We start from the raw sequence: 21,578 nt of genomic DNA on the forward strand, positions 1-21,578 counted from the left end.
GCCAACAAAGGCTCATTTGAAGACTCTTCCAAGATATCCTACTTCCTAACAGCCAGAAGGTGGTGAATCTGTGGACCTCATTGCTATAGAATGCTGTGGAGGCCAAGTCAAATGTCATTAAGCCATAAGATAGGTTTTTAATAAGGGCATCAAAGGTTACAGGGAGAAGGCAGAAGAGTGAGATTGAGAAAGATATTAGCCATGATCGAATGCAGAGCAGATTCAATGCGCCAAATGGCCTAATTCCACTCCCTTATCTTGTGGTCTTATGGTAACTGATGACTTAATTAATGATGCGACATCACTACCTCTTTTGCACTCTCCTCTGATTTCAAGTGAAGATCATATACCCTGGAATACTGAATAGTTGATCCTGCCCCACCTTCAACCACATAGAATCACAGAGTCATCAAGATGTACAGCACAGAAACAAATCCTTTGGTCCAATTTGTCCATGTCGATCAGACATTCCAATCTGACCTAGCCCCATTTGCCAGCATTTGGCCCATAGCTCTCTAAACAGTTCTTATTCATATACCCACGCAGCTGCCTTTTAAATGTTATAATTGTGCCAGCCTCTACCACGCCATATGTCAGTTCATTCTATACATGCACCACCCTGATGCACCACCCCCTGCATGTAAAAGTTGTCCCTTAGGTCCCTTTAAAATCTTTCCTCTCTCGTCTTAAACCTTTGGATTCCCCTACCCTGGGGCAAATACCTTTGACTATTCACCCTACCATGCCCCTCTTGATTTTATAAACCTCTATAAAGTCATCCTTCAACCTCTGACAGTCTAGGAAAAATAAGCCCAGCATGTTCAGCCTCTCCCTATAGCTCAAATCCTCCAACCCTCTTTCTGAACTCTTTCACTTTTAACAATATTTTTCGGACAGAATTGAATGCAGTATTCCAAAAGTAACCTAACCAATGTCCCCTTTATGATGGCATCAATATCACAATTCCACATACAAATCCATGCATTTAACTTGCTTGTCTCATCTATAAATATGGCTAGCATTAACGTAGAAGCCATCTAACCTTGTCTTACTCCCTGAAACTCAACATGACTGAACTGTCTCCATCTTGATTCCTCTAGTTTCGTATATGTTGGTCCCATTTTGGTTCAGGTGCAGACCATCATGCTTGTACTGATTCCACCTTCTCCAGAAACAGTCCTAGAAATCCAAGAATCTAAAACACTCCCTACTCCACCACCTTTTGAGCCACACATTTATCTGCATTATTCTCTTATTTGTATACTTGCTAGTACATGGCACCAGGAGCAATACAGAGATTTCAACTTTTGATTTCCTGCTTTTTAATCTACTGCCTAGCTCCCTGAATTCTTGATGCAAGACCTCATCTCTCTTTCTACCTTTATTATTGTTACTAACAAGCACCACACATTGTTTTATCACCTTACCCTTCTGGATGCCCTGCAGTTATTCAGTGATCTTCTGGACCCAGGGAGACAACACATCATCCTGGGAGTCATGGAGTCATATCTGCTACCACATAAACTGTTCCCTAATTAATGAATCTCCTATCACTATCACTTCTCCTTACTTAGAGTCATAGAGTCAAAGAGATGTACAGCATGGAAACAGACCCTTCGGTCCAACCTGTCCATGCCGACCAGATATCCCAACCCAATCTAGTCCCACCTGCCAGTACCTGGCCCATATCCCTCCAAACTCTTCCTATTCATATACCCATCCAAAAGCCTCTTAAATGTTGCAATTGTACCAGCCTCCACCACATCCTCTGGCAGCTCATTCCATACACGTACCACCCTCTGCGTGAAAAGGTTGACCCTTAGGTCTCTTTTACATCTTTCCCTTCTCACCCTAAACCTATGCCCTCTAGGTCTGGACTCCCCAACCCCAGGGAAAAGACTTTGTCTATTTATCCTATCCATGCCTCTAATAATTTTGTAAACCTCTATAAGGTCAACCCTCAGCCTCCGACGCTCCAGGGAAAACAGCCCCAGCCTGTTCAACCTCTCCCTATCGCTCAAATCCTCCAACCCTGGCAACATCCTTGTAAATCTTTTCTGAACCCTTTCAAGTTTCACAACATCCTTCCGATAGGAAGGAGACCAGAATTACACGCAATATTCCAACAGTGGCCTAACCAATGTCCTGTACAGCCACAACATGACGTCCTAACTCCTGTACTCAATACTCTGACCAATAAAGGAAAGCATACCAAACACTTTCTTCACTATCCTATCCAATTGTGACTCCACTTTCAAAGAGCTATGAACCTGCACTCCAAGATACCTTGGTTCAGCAACACTCCCTAGGACCTTACCATTAAGTGTATACATCCTGCAAAGATTTGCTTTCCCAAAATGCAGCACCTCACATTTATCTGAATAAAACTCCATCTGCCACTTCTCAGCCCATTGGCCCATCTGGACAAGATCCTGCTGTAATCTGAGGTAACCTTCTTCGCTGTCCATTACACCTCCAATTTTGGTGTCATCTGCAAACTTACTAACTGTACCTCTTATGCTCGTATCCAAATCATTTACGTAAATGACAAAAAGTAGAGGACCCAACACCGATTCTTGTGGCACTCCACTGGTCACATGCCTCCAGTCTGAAAAACAACCCTCCACCACCACCCTCTGTCTTCTACCTTTGAGCCAGTTCTGTATCCAAATGGCTAGTTCTCCCTGTATTCCATGAGATCTAACCTTGCTAATCAGTCTCCCATGGGGAACCTTGTCGAACGCCTTACTGAAGTCCATATAGATCACATCTACTGCTCTGCCCTCATCAATCTTCTTTGCTACTTCTTCAAAAAACTCAATCCAGTTTGTGAGACATGATTTCCCATGCACAAAGCCATGTTGACTATCCCTAATCAGTTCTTGCTTTCTTCCCCCCTTCCTGAACAGTCAGACCGTTTGTGGTTCCAGATAGTTTGGCTATGTTTGCGTTCCATTGATGAACCAGCACAATCACCAGCTTCCAAAATGGAAAACCAATGTGTGAACAGGAACCCAGAACATTTCTGCAATAATGACCTGTTTGTCTTGGACTGCTTGGTGGTCACCAATACCTTTGTTCCTCCAGTCCCTTGAGCTTTGGTGTCATTACCTCTTTAAACGTGCTATCCAGGTAACTTTTAGTCTCATTCTCCAGCTGCTGCTCAAACTCCAAAACCTAGAGCTCAAGTTTTCTCCATTGGGAGCACTTCCTATCCTTACGATCATCTAGGACATCGGTAGGATCCATAACTTCCCGCATATGACAGGTCACCATTCCACTCAGCAGATCTCACCTCCCATGTCTTAAACTTAAACTTACTTAGTTTTACTAATTAACTTTTTGAATTACTTTGTCTTAAAGACACTCCCCTTCCCTTAATTTTAGTCCCCTTTACTTATTCAACTTTGGCTTACTGATCCTATTATTACTTATTATTAATTGTCCCATCTTAATAAGCTGCATCTGACTTTTACTTATCTCTGGTGATTCTCAGTTAATCCCTTAACAACTCAATTGCTTAATTTACTTGCTTTTTAGGCACAGTCCCCAGTGTAGTTCCTTACTAACCAATCAACTCACCATTTTCTTGCAATATTACTCCAACTTTTCTTCTCTACCAGCTGAATGTGTGAATCTTAGGTAGCTGCCTCTGAGTTCCCAGTAAGTGTAGGCTCCTTGCTGTAAATTTTTACCTATTACCCAGTCTGCTCCCACACAGATCTGGCACTGCCTCTGAGTCCCTGGTAAATGTTGGCCTTGTCCCTCGCTGTAAATTTATACTCACCACTCGATCTGCTCCCACACAGTTCTGGCACTGCCCCTGAGTCTCTAGTAAGCCTTATTATTCATATTATTTAAACAGAGAATGTCTGCCAAAAGCTACAGCACAGAGGGATTTGCAAGGCCTTGTGCATAAATCACAAAATGCTTGCATACAAGTTCAGTAGTAATAGGGGAGGCAAATGGAATGTTGGCTGTCATAGGGAATGGAGTATAAAAATAATGAAATTTTGTTAAAACTTTACTAGTCAGACCACAGCTGGAATGCTATGAACTATTTTGTGCTCCTTATCTATGGAAATATATACTGGCATTGGAGGCAGTCCAGAGAAAGTTCACTTGGCTAATCCAAGGTATGGAAAGACTATCTTATGAGATTATGTCCTAGACTCTACCACAAGAAGGAACAACTTTTCCAAATCTAACTGTCAAGTCCCCAAGAATCTTGTAATTTTCAAAAACATCATCTCTCATTCTTCTGAATCCCGACCATAGGCCCAACCTACTCAGCCTCTCCTCATAGAGTTGTGGAGTCATAGAGATGTACAGCACAAAACAGACCATTCGGTCCTACCCATCCACCCAGATATCCCAACCCAATCTAGTCCTACTTGCCAACACCTGGCCCATATCCCTCCAAACCCTTCCTATTCATATACCCATCCAGATGCCTTTTAACTGTTGCAATTGTACTAGCCTCCACCACTTCTTCTGGCAGCTCATTCCATATACGTACCACTGTCTGTGTGAAAAAGTTGCCCCTCAGGTCTCTTTTATATCTTTCCCCTCTCACCCTAAATCTATTCCCTCCAGTTCTGGACTCCCCCACCCCAGGGAAACAACTGTCTATTTATCCTATCCATGCCTCTCATGATTTTATAAGCCTCTATAAGGTCACCCCTCAGCCTCCAACATTCCAGGGAAAACAGCCCTCGCCTATTCAACCTCTCCCTATAACTCAAATCCTCCAACTTTGGCAACATTCTTGTAAATCTTTTCTGAAACCTTTCAAGTTTGATCCAACTCCAAATTGGAATACTGCATGCAATTCTGGTCTCATTCCTATCGAAAAGATGTTATGAAAGTAGAGTTGAGGATTATAAGGTCAGTCATGATCTCATTGAACTGTGAAGCAAAATCAATGGTCTCATATGATCTGAGAAAGATTGGGCAGATGATCGCAAGGCTGGAGCGATACTGCAGGAAAGAGGGCTTTAGATTTCTTTGGGAGTATTTCTAAGGGAGATAAAATCTGTACAGGTAGGACAGTTTCATATGTCCAGGCACATGACCAAAATTCTCACGGGGAGGTTTGTTACTGTTTTTGAGGTGGATTTCAATTTGATTGATTTGGGAATGGAATCCTGATAAATCATTCAGAGGAGGAGAGAAACTGAAATGGAATTAGAATTTAAAATGCCAATAAGTGACTGGAAGGCAGAGGAAATGTGGGCTAGATAATAAACAAATGAGTTTGATAAGGTTAAATGGAATGCATTTTAATGATAGGAGCCTGAGGAATAAGAGAGCTGAGCTGAGAGCACAGATAGGCATGTGGGTTATTGATATCAGGGACTTGGCTGAAAGATGGGTGGGATTGGCAAATTAATATTTCTAATTGTAAGGTATTTAGAGGGGATAGATAAAGAACTTCACATTTTAATTAGTAATGGTTTGAAGGGTTATGAAGAGCTGGCAGAAAAGTGAGGCTAAGGCCAAGATAAAATCAGCCTGATCATATGAAATGGTGGAACACACTCAAGAGACTAAATTGCCTACTCCTGCTATGAGTTATTATGTTTTTATGAAAGGGAAGGGGTTGTTTTGCAATAGAACAGTTTAAAGAATCTGTTCTAGGTAAGGAGGGATGATATATTGGAAGAACCATCACATGAGTCCATATGGAGGAAACAAAATAATACAAAAGAAAATAATACAACAGCAAACATGCTGTTCGATGTATATTATATGATCCAAAACTGTCATAGATAGGTAATCAAATTTCAGAGAAGTGTAGGAATAATAAGACAGTTAAAAAGGCAGTAGCTGCCCAAATATTAAACACTAAGGTTTTTGTGTGTAAGATAGAGAGGGAACAAAATTCTTAATTTGCATGCAGGAGAACTTTTTTAGCCAGTGTGTAGAAAGCCCAACAAGGGAGGGGGCAGTTCTGAACCATTTGGAAATAAATCCTTGTAGGTGGAATGCATACTGGTAGGGGAGCATTCTGGGGAATGTGACTGAAGCTAGTTAGATATAGGATAGTTCTGGAAAAGGAAAGGGATGGGCAAGAATAATAGTTGTTAACTGGTGTAAGGCTAATATTACAAAGATCAGGTATAATTTAATCCAAGTGTACTGTTGGCAGATAAAACTATGGGGGCATTCAAGGAGGAAATATTGAGAGTACAGAGCAAACACATAAATACAAAAGGTGAGACTAACATAAGCAAAATCTGGACGTCAAAGGACATAAAAGTTAAAATTAAGAAGCAAAGAGAAGCTTATGGCAAATATTGAGGCTCAATGCAGCAGAGTCCCTAGAAAAAGTGCTGTGCAATCTTAAAAAGGAAATTACGAAAACTAAAAGAGTGCATGAGAAAACATTGGTGGATAGAGTAAGGGAAAACCCATAGGATTTTTGAAAATACATAAAGACCAAGAGAATAACTTGGGAAAGAGTAAGGCACATTACTGATAACAGGGATAATCTGTGTATAGATTTGAAATATGTGCTGAGTGAATTTTCTATGTTAGTCTTTACAATGAAAAAAGGTGATGCAGGAATAGATTTCAAAGTGGAAGACTGTGAAATATTAGAAGAAATTAACATAGAGAGAAAAGTGGCACGAGCACGTTTAGCAGACTTAAAATGGATCAATCCGCAGGCCCAGTAATTTTCAAATTCTCTTTGGTAATACGTGAAGTGCCAGAGGACAGGAGGATTGCTAATGTTGTCCCGTTACTAAAAATGCAAGGAAGGATAGATCAGGAAGTTATAGGCCAGTCAACTTAATCTCGCTAGTGTGGAAGTTATGAGAAAGAATTTTGAGGGCAAAATGTATCTGCACTTGGAGAGACATAGTATTATCAGACATAGTCAGCACAGATTTGTTAAGGGAAGATTATATTTGACAAATCTAACAAAACATTTTGAGGAGTATTGATGAGTGCAATGCATTTAACATGGATTACATAGACTTTAGCGGAGTTTTTGATAAGGTACCCTCATGGCAGACTGGTCAACCATGTAAGAACCTATGGGATCGAAGGCAAAATGGCATGATGGATTCAAAATTGGCTGAAAGCTGGGAAACAGAGGGTGAAGGTAGAAGACCATTAGTAATGGCAACAGAGTAGGTCATTCAACCTCTTGAGCTTGTTTCAACATCAAGAGGATCAAGGCTGATCTGAAATTTCTGATATCCACTTTCCTGCCCTTTCCCCAGAACCCTTAATTCCTCAACTGATCAAGAATCTATGCATCACTGTCTTAAATATACACAAGGACTATGCCTCCACAGCTCTCTATGACAGACAGTAACAAAGACTCAATATTTTGAGAGAAGGAGTTCCTCCTTATCTCAGTCTTAAATTGGGAACTGCTTGTTTACTGTTTTTCCTGCTTATCTATCTGCCCTGTCCAATTTAGTTAACTCTATCTTCATTTCATTGTAATTCCTCGTATCTAAATTAAAATCAGCTGCTTCCAGTCCAGGTTTTTCACACTTAAAATTGAATATTAAATTCTATGATGCTATGATCCCTACTTCCTTGGGGATCTTTCATTCAGAGGTCATTTATTAAACCCACCTCATTGTCCATTATGACATCCAGGATAGCTTATTCCCTAATTGGCATGTTTCTCTCGGAAACTGTCCCAAATGCACTGTATAAATTTGTTGTTATAGATACCCTTTCCAACTTGATTAATCCAATCAATATGAAGCTTAATGTTACATATAAGTATTGCTCTATTCTTTTTACATGCTCCTATTATTTGTGATTTATCCCCTTTCCGACAGTGTTACTACTGTTTGGGAGCTTACACTAAACCTAACAATGTCTTTTTTATCTTGATGTTATTTACCTCCACCTAAATGGACTCTACTTTCTGAGCCTAGATCATCTGTTACAACTGTCCTGATTTCACTTCTCACTAACACTGCTACCCCACTGCTTTTTTCTTCAATCCTGCCTTTTTGAAAGGTCAAGTATCTGTGAATGTTAAGTTCTCAGTTCTGATTTGCTTGTGACCATGTCTCTGTAATGATTGCAAGATTTACCTTGATTTGTGCCATCTGTTCATCTACTTTGTTCCAAATGCTTTGTGGACTAAGATACAAAACCTTCAGGCTTGCATTTTTTGCCATTTTTAATCATTCAAACTTTTATTTTTAACTGTAACCCTATTTGCCCCTCAGAGTTGATTATCCTATTATCTTTGCATTTTACTGTTCTTTCTTTTATTATCATCTTTGTTTTCCCCTCCATTGTCACCTAGCCTAAGTTCCACCCCCACACCCCACTATTTTAGTTCAAACACACCCCAACCATACTAACAAATACTTTCCGTAGGACATCTGTCCAAGTCCTGCCCAGATGTAAAATGCTCAGTTTGTACTGGTCCCAGTTCCTACAGAAATGGTCCCAATGTCCCAGGAATCTGGAACCCACCCCCTTACACCATCTTTCCAGCCACATATTTACCCAATATTGGATGTCCTGAAGGTGCTCTGAGACATAGAGAGACCAGGGGGGCAATATACCATCCTGGAGCCTTGTTTGTGGCCAACATATGCCTTTGCAATATCAATGCAATTAAATTCCCTCCAACTATTGCTTTCCCATACTCTATCCTCCTCTCGTGTGGTGCAACAAATTTGACTGCACTGGTTTCTTCTGAGAGGCTATTTTCCCAACAGTATCCAAAATAATATATCTGCTTGCAGGGAAATAGCCACAAGGGGTTCTTGCATTGCCTGCCTAGCCCTCTTACTCTAGATTAGTGTGGTGCTGGAAAAGCACGGCTGGTTTCCAGCACCACTCTAATCTAGGCGGATGCTACCCGACCGGCTGTGCTTTTCCAGCACCACTCTATTCTATACTCTGATTTCCAGCATCTGCAGTCCTCACTTTTACCTAGCCCTCATACTCTGCCTGGTAGTCACCTTTCTGCCTGTAGAGTCTTAGTCTGTGGAGCGATGTCATCTCTGCACAAGCTATCCACAATACTCTCAACTTTGCCGATGGCCCACAGTATCCACAGCTACTACTCCAGCTCCAAAACCCAGACTTCCAGGAGTTGTAGCAGGAGACAGTTTGTGCACACATGCTGGCCTGTGCAATGGAAATGTGCCTGGCTTCCCGCACAGAGCAGGAGGAGCAAACCATGGCTTTGGGCTCTCCTGCCATGACTTATACCTTTGGATTAAACCTTTAAAGGGTTCATAAAATCGAGAAGAATGTTAAAGTAACTGGAAGTTTGTATCCAGTGGTGTTCTGCAAGGCCTTTTCTCTACAGTCCTCGTGGTTTGTGGAATGATGTGGACTAAACATAGGAGGTATGATCAAGAGGTTTGTGGTTGACACAAAAAAAATTGGCAGGGTTCTAAATAGTGAGGAATATAGCCATAAAATGCAGAAGGATATCAATGGACTGGGCAGGTGATGGCAAATGGAATTCACTCCAGAAAATGGTGGCTCAGTGGTTAGCACTGCTGCCTCGCAGCACCAGGGACCTGGGTTCGATTCCAGCCTTGGGCAACTGTCTGTGTGGAGTTGCACATTCTCCCTGTGTCTGCGTGGGTTTCCTCCGGGTGCTCTGGTTTCCTCCCACAGTCCAAAGGTGTGCAGGTCAGGTGAATTAGCCATGCTAAATTGCTCATAGTGATAGGTGCATTATTAAGGAGTAGGGGAATGAGTCTGGGTGGGTTACTCTTCGGGGGGGGGGGGTCGGTGTGGACATGTTGGGCCGAAGGGCCTGTTTCCGCACTGTATGGAATCTAATCTAAAAAGTGTGGGGTAATGGGATTACCCTTCTACAAAACCATGCAGACACTTACTGTTCTGAAGAAGGGCTACTGGATTTGAAACATTAACTCTGCTTTCTCTCCACAGATCCTGCAAGAACTACTGAGTTTCTCCCGCAACTTCTGTTTTTGTTTCAAATTTCCACCATCTACAGTTGTTTAGTTTATTCTGATAAGGTACTTTGTTTATGGATAGGTAATTCTATGATGAGTGAGAAACAGGATCATAGCAAGAACAGAATATTACAAAATCATCACATAACAAATTGCATAAAGAAGTGTTCTTAAATCTGAATCAAAGATGTTACCACTGAAAAATAAAATTCATTCTGCAGTGCATGGCAATGGAGATTTCAGTTTGGAGAAAAACACTTGTCAAAAGATATGAAGCTAGAAAAGCACAACAGGTCAGACAGCATCAGAGGGGCAGGAAGTCAACATTTCAGGCCAAAACCCTTCGTCAGTTTTGACGCGAGACGTTGACTTTCCTGTCAATCGGATACTGTCTGACTGGCTATACTTTCCCAGCTTCACATCTATTGACATTTGCTTCCAGCATCTGCAGTCCTTTCTGTCTCCAAGTCAGTGGTGAAAAACACTTCTTAGCTCTGAGTTTTACTGCCCAATTGAAAATAGCTGACGAATAATTTAGTTACTATGAACAATGACACATAGCTTTCTCCGTTACACGATTATGTGCAACTCCTGCTGCATGGCAAAAATATGCACCACAAGGGGAAAAGTCAAAAGTACTGTTCTGAATAGTGATGATCAGGTGTTTATTAAAGGGCCATTTAATTTAGGGACTGATAAATAATTTGGAGTTGATACGCCTTCTCATAAAAGATTAAGATAGATGTAAGGCATTATAATTAATAATTAAACTACAGAAGTCATTTAGCTTTTCACAAACCCATTTGGAGCTGGATACTATTAAATATGAGCCATGGCAACAATCTGTTTGCTCTGTGTTTGGAGGCATAAATGCATTTAATCATGTTTGCCACCACCTTCTCTCCAAGAACAGAATGAAAAGTAATGCTAGTGGCATTCAACTCTTTTACAAGCATATTGATGACTGCTCTCCCATGACCAGAACATTTAATAAACTTTTAATAGCTGCCAACTTACACTTTTCTTTCACATACATGAGATCAAACACTGAAACCAAACCGCTCCCCTCAGCCAAAGCCCCCATTCCCCTTCTCTTTCCCAATTTCTTTGTCTCCATTTCTGGGGATAGCCTATCTGCCAATTTCAGTTATAAGCCCACATATTTTCATATCTACCTCAATTACATTTGCTCACAAGTTAAACCTTATAAGGAGTCCATTCTGTTCTCTATCTCCAACATAGCTGTTTTGATGATACAACTTTCCAAAACTGCACTTCTGATATGTCTTCCTTTTTTCCTTAACCAACTTTATTTGTCAAGTCCCTCAACTATGTCCAACTCATTTTCTGAATTTCTTTTCTCATTCTTTCCCTTCCATCCTTCCCAAAATGCCAGTAGATTTCCCTTTGTTCTCGCTCCTACCCCACTAACCTTTGTATTCAGTGGATCATCTGGCACCATTTCTACCAACTCCAGCATAATTCCACCATCAACCACATTTTTCCCTCACTGTCACCATTCCTCAAACACTGTTCTCTCCACAGAACCCTGGTCCATTGCAAAATCACCCAAACACCTTGTCCTCTTCCCTTGGCATCATTCCACGCAATTACAGGGAGTATAACACATTTCCTTTTGCCTCCTGTCTTTATTCACTGTCCAAACACTCTCTTGAGGTGAAGTAGTGATCTATTATTCATACTTTCAACTATGTTCACCGTTCCCACGTAGTTTCCTCTTTGTGGCACCCTTGTTTAGTCCACAGTTGTGATCCTGACCTTCTGGTTGCTTGCCATTATAATTCACTACCTTACTTGCAAGCTCATATTTCTGACATTGGCCTGCTTCAGTGATACAGTGAACCTCAAAGTAAGCTTGTGGAATGGCCCCTATCTGTTAATTAGGCAACTTATGGCCTTCTTGACTCAGCATTGGTTTCAACAATTTTAGATCAAGAACTCTGTTTCAATGTCATTTTGTTTTCATACTATTGCCAGGTGCCTTCATGTTTTTGTTTTCAGACAGGGCCTTTCATTTCTTTGTCCTTAGCATTCACTCTGAACAAATGTTTTGTTTCTTTCTTCTTCTCCTTCATGTATGCTCTGTAAAACACAGGAACTTAGCTCATTGTTCGCCAATGCCTCAGCCTGAGCTGTTTTCTTGGTAACTTTTGTCAGTGGTGGTTTGTTATTATCTCCACTCCCAGGGGAAGAGTCAGGTCCATTCCTTAGTTGGAATGGAGATCAAACCTACGTTTTTGGTGAAGGCATTGATCTGACAACATGCTAGCTATCAATCTGACTGAGAGTCCCTTTTGATTTTATTATTTTACCTTTTCTTCCTTGCCTTCTTTGTCATTTAATCTCTCCAGACTTCTGCCCTAACCCAGATCTTCTGCATTGTTCCCCTCCCCATTTTTGAAAGTACAAATCCTGCCATATTTCCACATACCTTAAGTTCAGAATAAGAATCATATTTGACTTGAAACACAAACTTTTTATCCCTGAATAGATCCTGTCAAAACTTGCTGAATATTTCAGTACTTGTTTTTATTTCAAATTTCTAACATCTGCAGTATTTTGCTTTTATTTTATTGTCAATGTAGTGCCTGGGGTGTTGGTGTTTGGAGTTTTTAGTTTTTTTGTACTGTATTTCTCTATAATACTCTGAAAAGTGGTACAGAACTTGATAGCTATAAATACAATTATTTATCTTCGTAAAATTTTCTGGACTGGCTCTAAAATGTTTCATTGCTTTGTCTGTTATCCTATCCAGTTCAGCATTTCTCTCCTGTAAGGAGAAATAGATTCAGAATTTTGCTATGGCATGTGAAACTAATTATTTTTCATCATTCCACCAAATCTCTGCCATCCCTACTCAATGCAGGCTAGCAATGTTGTAACTGAGGGTTTTAACATGATTCTTGTAATTGCTAGGTAATGGGGCAAAAATGTAAAATCCCATGCATCTGTGAACACCAAGTTCAGGCAACATATGAGTTAGCTATTGATCAGTCGTTGCACTCTTATTTCTGAATCAGTGTGTGCTGTGTTTCATTCCCTTTTCAGCATTTTTAACATTATGATATTGAAAGCACTTCAGAAGTACTTAATTGGCTGTAAAATGTCTTGAAAAGCCCTTATGTTGTGATACATAATTGCAAGTCTCTTGGGCAGGATCAACTCTGCTATGGCTACCTAGTCTCATTGTATAGGCTTACATAGTTGGTTACCACTTGGTTGAAATTTTGAAGCGCTGCTGATGTCCATGGAACTATATGAACTGTCCCATGTGCAAGGTCTGATTTAAGTGAATGTTAGAGGGGAAGAATGTTGAAAATAATCTCAACAACCTTCATTCTTCAAGAGGAAAATAATTAACCAGGATATCTGATTTTGACTGTTATGTAATGAACATAGGTTGTCAAATTCTGGATTTATTAAAGGAAGTTTCGTCATATTATCACCCATTACCAACTATCCTAATCAGTCAAATAGCCTTTTGGCTGCTCTATTTTCAAGATATTTACAACTGGTACATTAAAATAGTCACAGAAGATTAGAAAAACAATCCTTTTTTCGAAAATGCCCTGATGATTTTTCTTCTGGTTTTCTTGTTATGGTATTCATAGGGTTATTTTCAGTTTCCATGGCCTTGAGGATAATCTTTGGGTGTGGGAAGTCCCTGCACAATGTTAGTCAGGATACTTTTAGTCACATATTAACTGAAAAATTCCCTTCAGCATAAAAAAGCTTCTTATCTGTGTTGGCATTTCTGTCATGCATGATTCCTGAAATCTCCAGGCAAATGTGTAGCAACATCTGGCTTCATGCTTCCAAATAACATAGCGTAACTTGGATTGTGTCATGTTTATCATTTATTCATTACAATAATTTCAAAAAGGACAACATAGATATCTAACAAAAATTGCAGTTTCATAATTTAAATGCAATAAATGGGCATTAGTCCTCTCTTTAAATATAGTTTAGCATTTTTTGTCCTGTATGCCAGAAAAATATTGTTGGTTAATAATTAACTTATCTCCTTAGAAAAGTATTCATTTTTGTGACTTCCATTAATTCAAACATGCATTTAATTTAAGTCATTAACAAACATTAAGCTCAGAAAAGGTTCCTGGGAGACTTTTTTGGTTACAGGCACCTAATTACAACTTTGCAGTTGGTAATTATGCTCCAGTTCCTTATTACCTTGCCAATTAATAATTCAATTTACAACTTCATTTTGGATTCCATCCGCCTTCACGTCAGACAATTCTCTTGCAAGCAACCACGTTAGATATTTTCTAACATTGCTGTTCTACTTAGTTTCCCAGGAGCATCAGTGTTAGTGAGGTTATTTAAACAATTCTGTCTCACTTGAGTTTTCTCAACTTTCCCTGGTCTAAGCAGTCCTATTTTCATTCCCAGTAAAACTTATGTAATGATTGTATATGCACAGGTGCACAAACATTAGAAGGTGAATGGCATCTAGCATCTGTTGTCTGTTTCACCCAGAGACATTAATTGAAATCTACTCACTGGCTTGCATTAATGAAGCCAAGGTCTGACCCACACAAACAGGTGTAAGTATATTGGTTTCATCATGCTTTTGTGCAATTTGATGTGTCATTAATCTCTGGGTATTGTGGGAATCCATCTTATGTGGATTTTGGCTAGCATCAGTACAAGGACATCAAACTACAATTTAAAAGGATGGTATTGCAAACATGACAATGAATTTTTACTGATACTGGCATAATATCTGAAATATGTTCATAGAAACACAGTATATATTTAAAGACAAATATCCATTATCTGACCATGATTTGTATTGTATCTTGTACCCTCAAAGAATTCAAGCGCATCAGTTCAGCACACCTGATTTGACATATTTTCATGCCATCTCCTGGGCTTCTTTCTTTCTCGTTACTCAGGTTACTGCTTCAAACCAATTTATTTAGTTCTATTTTTTGCAAAAAGCCACTTAGTGGAGGAATCAAGTACTACAGCAATGTGAAGTACAGCATCAGGGTAGTGTTGTCCTGTAGTTCCACCTGGTGTCAATAGTCAAACAATACATATATTATTTAAGAATTATAAATCCCTTCTTACAGAGGTAATCTTTACATGAGTTATTTTTAAAATAATGAAACTTAAGATGAGATGGAATTATATGTAATTATAATGAATAAATATACAATTTTTCCTGTCTATTCCTGCAGTTATTTTGATTTAAACTTTTGTAAACATCAATTGACAGTCTGAGGGATGAATTAGAATTAATTGATAACACATCTGACATGTATATCTACAATTTAGTCATCTAATCCTTTAATTTGACAAATTATTTGATCAGCAGCAGGTTTTAACCAAGGCTGGTAATAATTGAGAATGCTAGACTTTTACAACCACCTGATGAAGGAGCAGCACTCTGAAAGCTAGTGCTTCCAATTAAACCTGTTGGACTATAACCTGGTGTTGTGTGATTTTAGACTTTTACAGTGCAGACTGAGAAGGTGGTAACACAGTGGTAATGTAACTGTATCCATAATATCAGTCGACAGTTCGGAGGACATGGGTTCAAATCCAACCATGGCAGATGTGAAATTTGAAAGATAAAGGATTCTGGAAAAAAAACTAGTCTAATATTAACCATTGTTGATTGTCGTAAAACATTGAAAAAGTATGCAAATTTTCTGCTATTGTGCTTGAATCTCTAAACCTTATTTTTTATCAGTGTTTAATGTGGAAGGTAGAGAATGTGGGGAAATAAATAGTGACATCTTGAAAAATGTCCCTATTACAGAGGAGGAGGTGCTGAACATCTTAAAACACATAAACGTGAATAAATCCCTGGGACCTGATCAGTTGTACCCTAGAAGTCTGTGGGAAGCTAGGGAAGTAATTGCTGCTCCCTTGCCAGGATATTTGTATCATCAATAGCTATGAGGTGAGGTGCCAGAAGATGGGAGGTTGGCTAACATGATGCCACTATTTAGGAAAAGTGGTAAGGAGATACCAGGAAACTAAACACTGGTGAGCATAACATCAGTGGTGGGCAAGTTGTTGGAGGGAATCCTGAGGGACAGAATTTACATGTATTTTGAATGGCAGGGACTGATGAGGGATAGTCAACGTGGCTTTGTGCATGGGAAATTGTGTCTCACTAACTTGATTGAGTCTTTTTGAAGAAGTACTGAAGATGATTAATGAGAATAGAGTGGTGGATGTGATATATATGATCTCCAGTAAGGTGTGACATGGTAGGCAGGTGGTGGTTTTCAGACTGGAGGTCTATAATCAGCAGTGTGCCACGAGGATTGGTGCTGGGTCCACTGCTTTTCATAATTTCTATAAATGATTTGGGTGTGAACATAGGAGGTATGGTTATTAAGTTTGCAGATGACACCAAAATTGGAGGTGTACTGGATAGCGAAAAAAATTACCTCAGAGTACAGTGGAGTCTTGACCAAATGGAGCAATGGACTGAGGACTGGCAAATTGAGTTTAGATACACGTGAGTTGCTGCCTTTTGAAAAGGCAAATCAGGGCAGGACTTATACACTTAAGGTCCTGGGGAGTGCTGCCAAACAAAGAGACCTTGGAGTGCAGTTTCCTAGTTCCTTGAAAGTGGAGTTGCAGGGAGATTGTACAGTGAAGAAGACGTTTGATATGCTTGACTTCATTAGTCAGTGGCTGTACAGGACACTTTTGGAATACTGCATGCAATTCTGGTCTCCATGCTGTAGGAAGGATGTTATGAACTTGGAAGGGTTCAGAAAAGATTTACAAAAATGTTGCCTGGGTTGGACGGTTTGAGCTATAGGCAGAGGCTGAATAGATTGGGGATACTTTCCCTAAGAGTGTCGGAGACTGAGGAGTGACCTTAAAGAGGTTTATAAAATCATGAGGGGCAGGGATAAGATAAATAGTCAAGTTCTTTTCCCTGGAGTCAGGGAGTTCAAAACTAGAGGACATAGGTAAAAGGTGAGAGGGGAAAGATTTAAAAGGGACCTAAGGGGCAACCTTTTCATCAGAGGGTGGTGTGTGTAATGAATGAGCTGCCAGAAGAAGTGGTAGAGGCTAGTGACAATTACATTTAAAAGGCAGCTGGATGGGTATATGAATAGGAAGGGTTTCGAGGGATATGCACCAAGTGCTGGCAAATGGGACTAGATTTATTTAGGATATCTAGTCAGCATGGACAAGTTGTACTGAAGTGTCTGTTTCCGTGCTGTAGATCTCTATGGTTCGGTGAGAGTATAAATTGTTGTTCAGAATAACACAATTTATTGGGATAATCCAGTTCATCACCAAACTCTTGGAAAGAATTGTATTCTATATAGAGTCACTACTGTGTTTAATTTTATATCTTTTCCTAGTCATGACAGACTAAATTCATGTCCATAAACTCAGGAGCGAAAACAGCCTTTAATTAATTACTGTTCTGAACTAGCTCAGCCACCTCAATAATCTGTAAGCGTATTGAAACAATCTGTTCAGATATGTTGTGACACATTTCCAGCTCAATTGGGACTTAAACCTGTACCTTAATACTGTACAAATAAAAGCCCTACCTCAATAATCTATTATTTGTAATATGTTCACTGTTGACATTGTTTATCTAGCTCTGAATCCATTTGTGTTCAGTGTGCATTCTTTTCCATTCTTGAAGTAGGCCCAAAAGCTATTTCTGTCATTCTAAGATGAACCTTAATAACATGGTGAGTCAGGAGGAAAGTATCATCTTAACAATCAATTATATGCTACAAAACTGTTTGTTGTTAAATGCTGAACTTCAACTTGACTTTGGAATCTGTGATCAAACACATTGGTGTGTTATCATCAACCAGGATATCACAGCTGTGAGCTGGGCATGATATAGTTTGTCCCAACCCTCCTGTCCATGCCATGTTCTTAAGATTTGGAGATGCCGGTGTTGGACTGGGGTGTACAAAGTTACAAATCACACAACACCAGGTTATAGTCCAACAGGTTTAATTGTAAGCACTAGCTTTCGGAGCACACAACCACCTGATGTTCTTAAGATTGCTGTTCTTGAGAATCTGCTGTGGATAAATCGGTTGCTGTTCTGCACATTGCAACAGTGATTAGGATCCAATATGGCATTGTTGAAACAAAATTCAATAAAATTTAGACGAGACCACCAAAACTGGAAACAAAACAATTTATTATGAACTTGCAAGGGCTTCAATTGCAGAAGCAAATGAGCAAAATAGAACTTAGATTAGTGTACAGTTATACCCTTTGAGCTGAGTGAGGTCATCTCTCCAGACTCCTAATTACCCAATCTCTCTTACTGTGCCAGACCACTGCCCAGCTGTGCTCCACCCTTATTACTTCACCCTTCCGCAGGTTGGCAACCTTCCTTTTTGTAAGTGCTGACACATACATTTATTTTGTCGACAGTACATCTAGATCTGGTTTAACATTTTGTATCAACTCTGCTGGTACATTCCATCCTCAGCCATTTCATTAACTTGTATCATTTTGTATAGCTCAAGCATTTCGGTTATCTCAGCTTTTTGTTGAAAACATAATTTTACAAAAATAACTTTTTGTTATAGTAATTACACACCAAAGTTAGTATATAATTTACCACAATTATACACTGAAAAGTCCCTAAATACCTGCAGGGTTAATAGTTCTCTTGCTGTACCCCTTTTCTGTATGCTTTTTCTATATCGGCAAAAACAACACTTTACCCCATTTCTAACAGGGTCCAATATGGCATTGTTGGCTACAAAGTGTTTTGAGAAGACTTAAAAGTTATGAAATGCACTGTATGAATGTAAATTCTTTCTTCATAACAGAATTGTTACCCCATTGGATCTGAAAACAAAATTCAAGGCTACCCCTTCCCCCACCCCTCTCTCCCCTCTTAAAAGTCTGCTGTCTGATGATAGACATCCTTCGGGACTATTTTGAAGAAGGGTAAGCAAGTTGTCGATGATATTCTGGCAAATTTCTCGCCGCCTGTCAACATGGGCAAAGCTATCTGATCATTATCTCTGATGTTTGTGTAAGGTTGCGTGCAATAATACTTGTTCCTAAGCACTTCAATTTTTTGACTGGGTGGCCCTGGACACTAATATTTTCGAAATTAAAATCAATACTTGGCACGGAGTCTGTATCAGGTGAAAATTTGAATAGGAGCGAGTGACGGACACACGGAGTGGCCAGGCGTTAAACCGCCGCTCAGTTTGAATCTGCAGCAGTTAAACTGCCGTTTTAGCCCCGCCCCCCGGCTCGGCCGGAAGTGACGTAATCGGCGCGGCTGGTTCCGTGTTTACATTGCAGCCAGATTTCAGAGAGAGAGAAAATAGGGATGTCGAGTCCACGGTGGTGATCGGAGAAAATCGAGGTTCGGGATGGGGAGTGTTAGAGGGCGGTGTACGGAATTAGGCAAAGGGGGAGGTGGGGAGAGGGAGAGGGAGCGCGCGGTGTTGGAGAGCAGGGGCTCCCAGAGAGTGGGAATGGGTTGAGGAGCGGGAGGAGGGGTGAAGGGGCAAGAGCGAGGGGGGAGACGGGGTGCAGGAGAGAGGTGGGGGGAGAGACGGGGGTGGGGGAGAGATGGGGGTGCGGGGGGGAATAGATGGAGGAAGGCAGAGATGGGGGTGCAGGTGGGAGGGAGGTACTGGGGAGGAGACGGGGGGCGTGGGGGGTGCGGGGGAGGAGGCGAGGGGAGTGGGAGGAGACGTGGGAGGAAGGGGGGAGGGGACGGGGGGAGGGGGAGGAGACGGGGGGAGGAGGAGATGGGGGCGCAGGGGGGAGGGGGAGGAGACGGGCGGGAGAGCGGGAGGAGAGCAGGGGGGAGGAGGAGATGGGGGCGCGAGGGGAGGAGGAGACAGGGAGGGGGGAGACGGTGGGGGGCGCGTGGGGGAGGAGGAGACGGGGATGCGGGGGGAGGAGGAGACGGGGAGGGGGGGAGACGGTGGGGAGCGCGGGGGGGAGGAGGAGACGGGGGGCATGAGGGGGAGAGGAGGAGACGGGGAGCACAGGCGAGAGGGGGGAGGAGGCGGGGGCGTGGGTGGGTGGGTGGGGGGGGGAGGAGACGGGGGCGCGGGGGGAGGAGGAGATGGGGGGGCGTGGGGGGAGGGGGGAGGAGGAGGAGGAGACTGGGGGCGCAGGAGGGAGAGGGAGGGGGAGGAGGAGACGGGGGTGCGGGAGGGAGGAGGAGACGGGGGGGCGCGGGAGGGAGGGAGGAGGAGACGGGGGGGCGCGGGAGGGAGGGAGGAGGAGACTGGGGGCGCGGGAGGTGGGGGGGGAGGAGATTGGGGGGCGTGGGAGGGGGGAGGAGGAGAAGGGGGGCGCGGGAGGGGAGGGAGGAGGAGACGGGGGGTGCGGGGGGGAGGAGACGGGGGGTGGGGGTGAGAGAGGGGGAGGAGGGAGCAGATGGGTGGGGGGTGGGGGGTTGGGGGTGAGGAGATGGGGGTGTGGGAGGGAGGGGTGGAGGAGATGGGGGTGCGGGAGGGAGGGGGTGGAGGAGATGGTGGTGCGGGAGGGAGGGGGTGGAGGAGATGGTGCAGGCGGGAGCAGATGGTGCAGACAGGGGGGACGAGTTGGGTGTGCAGGCGGTGGGGGAGTGGGGAGGAGATGGGGTTGCGGGCGGGGTGGGGAGGAGATGGGGTCATGGGCGGGAGTGGTGAGGAGATGCGGGCGTGGGCGGGTGTGGTGAGGAGATGCGGGCGTGGGCGGGAGAGGGGAGGAGATGGGTGCGTGGGCAGGGGGGAGGAGGGGGCAGATGGGTGGGGGGGTGCGGGGGTGAGGAGATGGGGGTGCGTGCGGGAGGAGATGGGGCTGTGGGCAGGGGGAGGAGGGAGCAGATGGGTGGGAGGGGGGCGGGGGTGTGGGAGGGAGGGGGTGGAGGAGATGGGGGTGCGGGAGGGAGGGGGTGGAGGAGATGGTGCAGGCAGGAGGGTGGAGTTGGGTGTGCGGGCGGTGGGGGAGTGGGGAGGAGATGGGGGTGCAGGTGGGGCGGGGAGGAGATGGGGTTGCGGGCAGTAGGGAGAGGAGATAGGGAGGGGGGCCAGGGTGAGGAGATGGGGGTGCGGGCGGGAGGGGTGGAGGAGATGTGGTGTGGGTGGGCGGGGTGGAGGTGGAGAAGATGGGGCTGGGCGGGAGGGGTAGAGGAGCGGAAATGGAGCTGGCGGGAGGGGTGGAGATGGGGATGGGTGTTTGGAGGGGCATGGTGGGGGCAGGTGGAGGGGCCGTGGCTTCGAGGTAGGGGGTGCAGTGGATGGGGGTGGGGGAGGGAGGGTTAGCAGAGATGGGGGTACAGGGGAGAGGTGTGGGGGTGACAAGAGGAAAAAGGGGCAGGAGACAGGTGTGAGGGGGGCAGAAGGTTGGGATGGCAGGGAAAAAGGTGTGTCGGAGATGGGCAGAGTGGAGGGGAGGGAAGGAGGCAGGAGAGAGGGGTGAAGTTGGCAGGGTTGAGGGGGCAGCAGAGTGGGGTGGGTGTGAGGGGACAGAAGTGAAGAGGAGGGAGGCTGGAGGCAGGGGGAGGGGCGAGTGGGGTCAGGATTGGAGGGGACAGGAGGAGGCAGGTGTGGAGGGGGACGAGTGGAGGCAGGAGTAGAGGGACAAAGGGTGGTGAGGATGAAGGGGGCAGGGGTGGAAGGAGGCAGG

At 43.2% G+C, this 21,578-nt stretch overlaps 1 protein-coding gene across 1 annotated transcript in view; it reads left to right on the forward strand.

Annotated features, from left to right (window-relative positions):
- Nucleotides 1-19,217: 19,217 nt before the first annotated feature.
- c9orf72 (C9orf72-SMCR8 complex subunit) overlaps nucleotides 19,218-21,578 on the forward strand; it is a 30,571-nt gene continuing 28,210 nt past the window's right edge. The window contains exon 1 of the mRNA XM_072589023.1: nucleotides 19,218-19,314. The gene's annotated coding sequence lies outside the window, so the exon portion shown is untranslated. The remainder of the gene's footprint in view (nucleotides 19,315-21,578) is intronic.

This window comes from Chiloscyllium punctatum, chromosome 2 (genome assembly GCF_047496795.1).
Source record: "Chiloscyllium punctatum isolate Juve2018m chromosome 2, sChiPun1.3, whole genome shotgun sequence".
NCBI classification, from domain to species: domain Eukaryota; kingdom Metazoa; phylum Chordata; class Chondrichthyes; order Orectolobiformes; family Hemiscylliidae; genus Chiloscyllium; species Chiloscyllium punctatum.